A 7,872-nucleotide genomic window follows, 5' to 3' on the forward strand; every position below is an offset into this window, starting at 1 on the left:
TGCGCTTAAAGGTAGGGACTGATAAGAGATCGTGAAACCTTCACTTATAACACACAGGAACCACTAGTGAGCTAAGTAAACGTTTCATCAATTTGATCCCTCTGAATGTATAATGTATAATACATTAGAAAATTTGATCACTCAAACATATAGCATCTAAATGTAGGGTGTAAATGTTGAATAATAAGATTTTTTATTTTTATTTGTGGTCATTATAAACATATAAAAATAAAATTGGTAATAAAATATTTGTTTGTTATTAATATATTATTAAAATTTAAGAGTTTTTTTTTCTAGTTAAGACTAATCTAACTATTTATGGGGATTTGAACGGGTGACCTATCGCAAGGAGTCCCTTAACAACGCGCCTCTTAACAACGCGCCTATTCACGGTCAATCCAAAATTCCATGGACTATTAAAATTTAAGAGTTAATTTTATATATATATATATATATATTTTTAAATTCAGTAAAACACTATTAAAATATTTTAATTATAACTTTTTTTTAATTTTTTTATAAAAAATTTTAAAACTAATTTTTTCCCGTAGATATAAAATATTAAATAAAAAATTTACTTATATATGGTTTAAAAGATTGAAAAACAATACCTAAAATTTAGTTCTTTCTTTTGTTTAACAAATTTTTTTACCAATCAAATTATTCTTTATTACGTTGGACTAAAAACAAGTGTTGAGCAATTAAAAATCTAAAAGAAATACACCATAAATATAAGTGCACAATTTATCATGTTGCATGTCACAAGCATAACAAAATTGTTGAAGCGGCAAGGAGATGTACTTAACAAACATGGGCAATGGCCAAACATTTAATACGTTGAACTAATCTTATCTTTGAAATTAGACATTAGTATACTATGATATATTTACTACAAATATATTTCTCATTTCCTAAGTTTTAAGGTGGACATTACCTATGTCTTTTTTTAAATAGAGTAAGTGTACATTAAAATATTTTAATTAAAAATAATACAGAAATATTTTTTTTACAATGCATATTAAAATATTTTTTAAATAATATATTTATTTTAAATAATATATTTCCAAGTGATATTGTAGTTTTCTTTTTTAATTATATCTTATTAAATATCATATATTATTTTATATTAAATAAAAAATATTAAATTGAGTAAATAAATATATAGTCATATTTTATGCAGTTGTGGCAAGTTATTTGGCATTCTTTTTTTTATGGATAAAAATACATATATTTTTAATTTTTCTATATTTTTTACTTTTAATTATGGTTAATTAGATTTTTGAAATATTTCAACCAATACTCATGGGGTAAAATAGATGAGAAGGTCACCATTGTGAAACTCAGTGGCAAAGTGGGCAAAAATCCAGTCATGTTAAGGGTCATGGCCGAGACAAGTGCCATCTCTAGGTGATTTTGATGACTTAGATGCCCCTGGATTGAGGTTTCTCAAGCCACAAGTCAAGCCTCATGTGATCTTTGATGAACTCAAACCACTTAGAAAATAAAAATAAAAATTCAACCAATAAAAAAACTGAAATTTTTATTTGTCAAAAAACCTATTTCAACCAATAAAAAACTAAAATTTTATTTCTCAAAAAAAAAATTGTTTACAATATTCTCATAAAAACTACATTTATTGCAAGTGTGGACTGGAAATCTATTTTTATACCCCTTACCAGTAAAAAGTGCATAACTTTAATTAACAAGGTCTATATAGTAGCTAGTACTATCTGTTTAGCTTAAATATAGCTTAATTAAAATAAAAATAATAAACAAAAGATTTCATCACAAAAATAAAACAACTAATAAAATGTTGTATTGTTGAATGCCATCACCAAAAATTAAGAAATATGATTAACTATATTAACATATATACACTTTAATAAATATGTGTGTATGTGTGTTATTTGTTATTAATATATGTATTTTTTATAATTAAATTTATTTAAATAAGTTTGTAATAAAATAATAAGTCATCTTAAATTAAAAATATTGAGAAAAAACTATATTTCATGAAAATGGAAATAATTGAAAAAAGGGGAAAAAATCTAATAAGAACTCAACCAATCACTTTACAAATAAATTAAGTTGTTATATTTGTGTGTACTTAGTTACATAGTAGCTAGTATCTGTACCTGCAGCTTAACTTAAATATAGCTTAGTTAAAAAAATAATAACAAAGGAAAATATTTCATCACAAAAATAAAACAATATTGTTGAATGCCATCACCAAAAATGAAGAAATATGTTTAGCTAATATTGTTTATATTAACATACATATATCTATGTGTGAGTTTTATTTTTATTAATATTTATAATTGTTTATAATTAAATTTATTAAAATATGTTCTTAATATAATTACGTCGTAAGGCATTTCCCTCTCGCAAGAACTCCTTTGCTCTATGTCCTCACTATGCACCATTCAATCTCTCGTTAGATGATTGCATTATACTCATCTGTTGATTTGAGATACGCCGAGATGTGGCAGTCGTGACTCGCTATAAACTTGCGAAGACCGGACACTGATGGTTATAACTGGAGAATGCTTGTTTCTTTATAGAAGGTTATGGAACACTAAATCCTGAAAATGATTTCAAGTTGGATCAGTTGCAAGATTCTCAAGAGCCAAAACCTCGCATTAGCAAGCACAATATAGAAAGTTTGGAAGAAGAAATAAATTTGACACCAGTATGGTCTTCTGCAAGGACAACAGGAAAGACATTCAAGTATAGAATTGTATGGAAGAAGCAGTAGTGATGGAAACAAAGAGTGATGCCGAAGATGATTTTTCCCTGTACGTGGTGGCTTTCGATCTCATAGTGGAAGCTCATGCCTATGGCATTGGGAAACACAACAACGACATCCAAGAAGAAGAAGAAAATGAAGAATGGCATGAGTGTGAGTCTGCCCTTTCCCCCTTCTTGTGATGGATGATGATGATGACTTCTCTGACTTGGACCAACTTCAGATATTAGAACTTCAAGGGAAGGATAAGGCCGATAGGAGGATATTGAGATATTAGAACTTCAAGGGAAGGATAAGGCTGACAAGAGGATCTTGAGATATTAGAACTTCAAGGGAAGGATAAGGCCGACAGGAGGATCTTGAGAATTGTGGGAAAACAAATTCCAGGTACTGCGACTCCAAAAATAACAAGGCTTTCCTGAATTCATGGTCTGTTGTTGCTTCTAGTATATTCTTATGTTTTGGGGATGAATTAGGGTTTGGTATTGTGGGTATTACCGGGTTGGTCCTTGTTTTAACTCACAGAGCTCTGTTTTTATCTAAAGGGTTTTCGTATAATTTATTGGCCGCCCCATATATGATGGGACATAATAAATTTGACAATTATAGAAAAACAATATTAAAAAAAATCTGACTGATCTTTGGAAGAGTCTTCTGCATCTCCATAACGAGGCACAATTTTCAAGCTACGAGTATTTTAGTATTTGACCATGTAGTTAAAGTTTTGTTGCCAGAGCACCGAGTATTGTAGGATTGTAAGCCTCTCCTTTTCCCTTTGGTCATCCTCCCTGTAGGTTAGGCTTCTCCTTCTCTCCCAATTTATTTGCCTAACCTAAGGGAAGGTCAAACAATCTCCCTTTAGGTAGTTTGGTTGGTAGGCAGAGAAGAACCCAGTTATTCAGGATTGTGCAATCTTTGTTGTAGCAGTTGTTTGACAGAAATTCGTCAAATAACCTTCGTGGAAACAAGACTTCTTTTCTTAGTGTTTTAGCATAGCGAAGAAATTCAAAAAAAATCATAAACAACTGGTGCAGGCCTCCCTAGCCACATTGAGAATACATGAACCTAATAAGCATGTAGTAATGTTTGAGACCTCAGCTTCACCAACTCAGAATTTGGGAGAAAAACGAAACCATAAGTCTGAAAGAAAAAGCCAAAAACTCATTCTTTTGATACAGTGCTTACTTAGATTGCTAGAACCTTGAGCACGTATTGCTAAATTAAATATTTTCATACATTCACAAACACATTGCTAAAAGCTAGGTGAATTTGCACCTATGAACACAAACAACTCTATCTGCATGTCCAACATAGCAGCTCAAACAATGGGGACTTGGCACTTATCCCCCAATTCAAGGTCCACAAAGTTTCGTCTTGTTGTCCTTAGTTGGCACTAATCCTTTGGCTTGCTAAGAAATCTGTACCTATGGACCAGAAATTTCATGGTTATATTGTCTTATCCTAATTGTTAATGATGATTGTTAGCTCTGCTACATTCTCTAAAGCTGGAGGCCAACTTGGCCCTTGGTCGTGCTCAAAGAAAGGCTCATGGTGGTTGCCCTCACCTTCCCCTTTTACCTCTCTTACCCTCCTTTGTCTTTACTTCCCGTGTTTTCGTTCAAAACCATAGTCAAAGCCCTTTCCGAGTCCCGGGCTTTAATACACACAAAACCTTATAAATCCGCGACCGCACGCTTACCCGCCTTCGTAAAGCCACCCTACAACCCCAACCATTGATCTCCGCCACTTTGATCTAACAACTCCCATTGTAGAAACTTGCGCAACTGTTCCCCACCATCCGATCATCTTACCCCGCGATCGGACGGCGATCGCACCTCTCGCTTTCGCAAGTTGCCCGCGCGTTAACTCGCGATCACGGTGGTTTTCCTCTCGTCACATCTGCCATGTGTTGCGTGTTGAATGGTATCGCGCGCCCACGTATGATTACCGCCATCCTTCGAACGCGGTGTGGGGAATACCGCTTGCCACCGAAATCGTCGTCCCCACGTGCTATCTCCCACGCTATTCTTCCACCTGATGGCCATCGGATCTGCCCGACCGCGATTCGACGGCCCACATTTGTCCGTTCATGTTTTCTCCTGATACCTCCTATAAGCCAATCTCTGCCGTCCATCTGCCAGATCTGAAGGCTCACAATAATTTTTTCCTCCATTCCGCCCTATACTCCGTGCCAAGACATCTCCATTGTCGATCTGTGTGATCCGACTATTGATCCTGCTCTGCTGACCAAATCTTCCATCCGCCATGTAGTACGCCACCTTTGATTGTTCTGTGCTCCCAAAGGACGAAGGCGATCACCTACCAATACCCAGAGCATTCCATCTTCGACCATTGCATTCAAGAGATAGAATGGCCGAGAAGAAAAGGACAACCTTGAGCAATTAAATGCATTTATCATTCATGGAATGTCTTCCATATTGCACTCCACCTGCTCAAGAAGGACTGCAGAATACCAGAGAATGTCAAATTCATTCATTGAAGTAGCAGCTCATAGCAGAGGCCCATTTTAGATAGTTAATGTGGTTGGTGGTCGATTATGACCCCTCCACGCATTAAGCAATAGAATATCTTTGTAAAGAAACTCTATATATACCCAGAACACAGATGTAATGAGGGTTGATGGTTGTTGTTTTGATGTAAGGTTCAACTTCTGGAGACTGTAACTACTTTGATACTTGCAGTGTCTGGTCTTCATTTTCAGCTAATACAAGCTTCTTTTGTTGTTAATTGCTCACTTTCCACTTCTATTCTGTTCTAGGTTGTGCTTTTTATGCATTTGTTCATGTGCTCTTGATTTTTAGCATTAGAGGGGCTGTCATCCCACCTTTGTGTTGAAGTCTAGTATGTATCATTGAATGTGTTATGCAGGTTTTTGTTTACTTAGTGCCAGAGAGCTGTCATCCTATCTGTGCATTAGGAAATAGATTTGCAGACCTCTTTACTGGTTGCAACCGGCCATCACATGGTCTTGTGCATCTGCTGGTGTGGTCAGTGTTCTCCATGTTCACCTAATCCTCAAACTGTGAGTAATTGGTGGTCTAAAGCCTTGTAGTCTGGGGGTGTTCACCCATGTCTGGAGTTAAGCATAGTAGAAGTGGTTATCTGGCTTGAATATGCATCATTCCTTCCATTCATCCATTTCCAACATTTTTTTTGAGTTTGTAATGTTCCCGAGCATCTCTGAGATACAACCTAGGAGAGTTTCTTGGGGTGATAACATTGATTTTAGTCATAGTGGTACTATTCAATTTGTATTTGAATCTGGGCATAGCTATACTTGTATGCTACATCACCCATAAATTGAAATGCATCCAACTTGCATGCACACAAGTGCATATCATAAAAAATTCTTATATTTGTGATTTGAATTTGAGTCTGATAAAAAAGGGAGTAGCTACATTTGTATACTACATAACCCATAAATAGTAATATGCATCCAACTTACATACACAATAGTGCACAACATCAAAAAAATTGTATAAAAATGACACTCTTTAGTTTTATAAGTGTATCAGGAAGATTACAATTTAACAATGTAGATGAGAAGTGAACAATGTGGACCTCTGAAGCCACTTCAGTTTTATAAGTGTATCAGGAAGATTACAATTTAACAATGTGAATGAGAAGTGAACAATGAGGACCTCTGAAGCCACAGTGAGAACGTTGGGTGCTTAATGAGCACAGGGTTATGTTTGAGTCTTGAGCTTTGCTAGCTCAAAATCAGAAAATTTGGTTATGAACTTTGAAGCTTATGCTTACAGACACTTAGTTGTTGGTTATTTGGTTTTCCTAGATGGAGGTTCCAAAGTTTTTGGTAATTATGTATACTTTTTTTCCAAATATAGTTTCTGGGGTCTGTCACTCACCATTTAAGGATTGGGTGCGGACTTTGAAAGAGTAGTGCCTTCTTCCTTTGATTAGATTTTGAGTAGACAGGGGATTTTAACTTGGTGATTCTGCTACAGTTTTAATACCCATCGTAGGGTCAAACTTCATGGCAACCATGTTATGATGTAAGTTTTTCCATTTTTTTTTCTGTGGAGTGAGTAGGCATTCACAATGTTTTTCTTGGTCATGACATTATAGCAAAATTGCCACTGGACACTGAAACTACTGCCATGTATTTCATGGTGCAAGGACTTTTAGTTATAGTTTTTTCATGCTACATATACTATCTGGACAACATAAATGTATTACATGTTCTATAGCCCTGCTGTAAGAAATATAGTTTGCATTTTGTCAATGTTACTGTTTCTTTTGGCACAACTCCTGTTATTGGTGGAGAAAGGCTGAAGAAATATATATGCCAGAAGATCTCTACTACTATGTCAGAAGGACCTTTCTACATTGTATACATACACATTGTTGTCCAGAGAGAAGAAAACTCTCCTGGACTATCCATTTTAAGGTGGATTTATGAATATCTTCCTACAGATTACAAGCAGAGGCTTCAGTTAGTTTATTTCTTGCATCTTGGACTTCTATCACGATTGGTTTTAGCCACAGTTGGATGGTACTTCTTAAGTGAAGGGTGAGTGTTATACTAAAGTTGACAATCATTTTTGAATAAAGGAATAGATGGCAGTATTATTCACTTTCGTTTATGATAGATGATTGTACTACTCTAGCTGCAATTTTTGTCATGACATCCAGAATCTGAATGTTCTCATTTTTGACTTTTTTAAATTGCAGATTATACTGGAAATTGAAGTACATCAGTTGTTTGGAATTTTTGTGGAATGATATCAAGAAGGGACAAATTGAGATTCCAGAGTTTGTATGTGAGCATGATTCTCTGCTTGAGAATAGACCATTGATGGACTATGGAATTGATTGCTCATAGAATGTTAGTGTTGCTATTTTGAGTTGATAGATTTTTAAAATTTATCCGAATAAATTTAATTGTATTGCATGATAGATGAGAAGAAATAAGCAAGCATTGTATGGTTTTACTTTTTAATGTTTTTGTACTTTCACTAACCCAGGTTTGCAGATTCTCCTTCTGAAGATGATATAGACAACATAAGAAATGATTCTAGTTCATCAGACTTAGGACAGACACAACAAGCAAAGAAACAAAAATTGAATCGTAATCTTGGCAATGC

The 7,872-nt window shown here is 34.7% G+C and overlaps 1 pseudogene; it reads left to right on the top strand.

Annotated features, from left to right (window-relative positions):
• Nucleotides 1-2,720: 2,720 nt before the first annotated feature.
• Nucleotides 2,721-7,610, top strand: LOC149177209 (uncharacterized; annotated as a pseudogene).
• Nucleotides 7,611-7,872: the final 262 nt, after the last annotated feature.

The sequence above is a fragment of the Pinus tabuliformis genome, chromosome 4_1 (genome assembly GCF_031772625.1).
Source record: "Pinus tabuliformis cultivar Carrire ecotype Pingquan chromosome 4_1, CPIR1, whole genome shotgun sequence".
Classification (NCBI taxonomy): Eukaryota; Viridiplantae; Streptophyta; class Pinopsida; order Pinales; family Pinaceae; genus Pinus; species Pinus tabuliformis.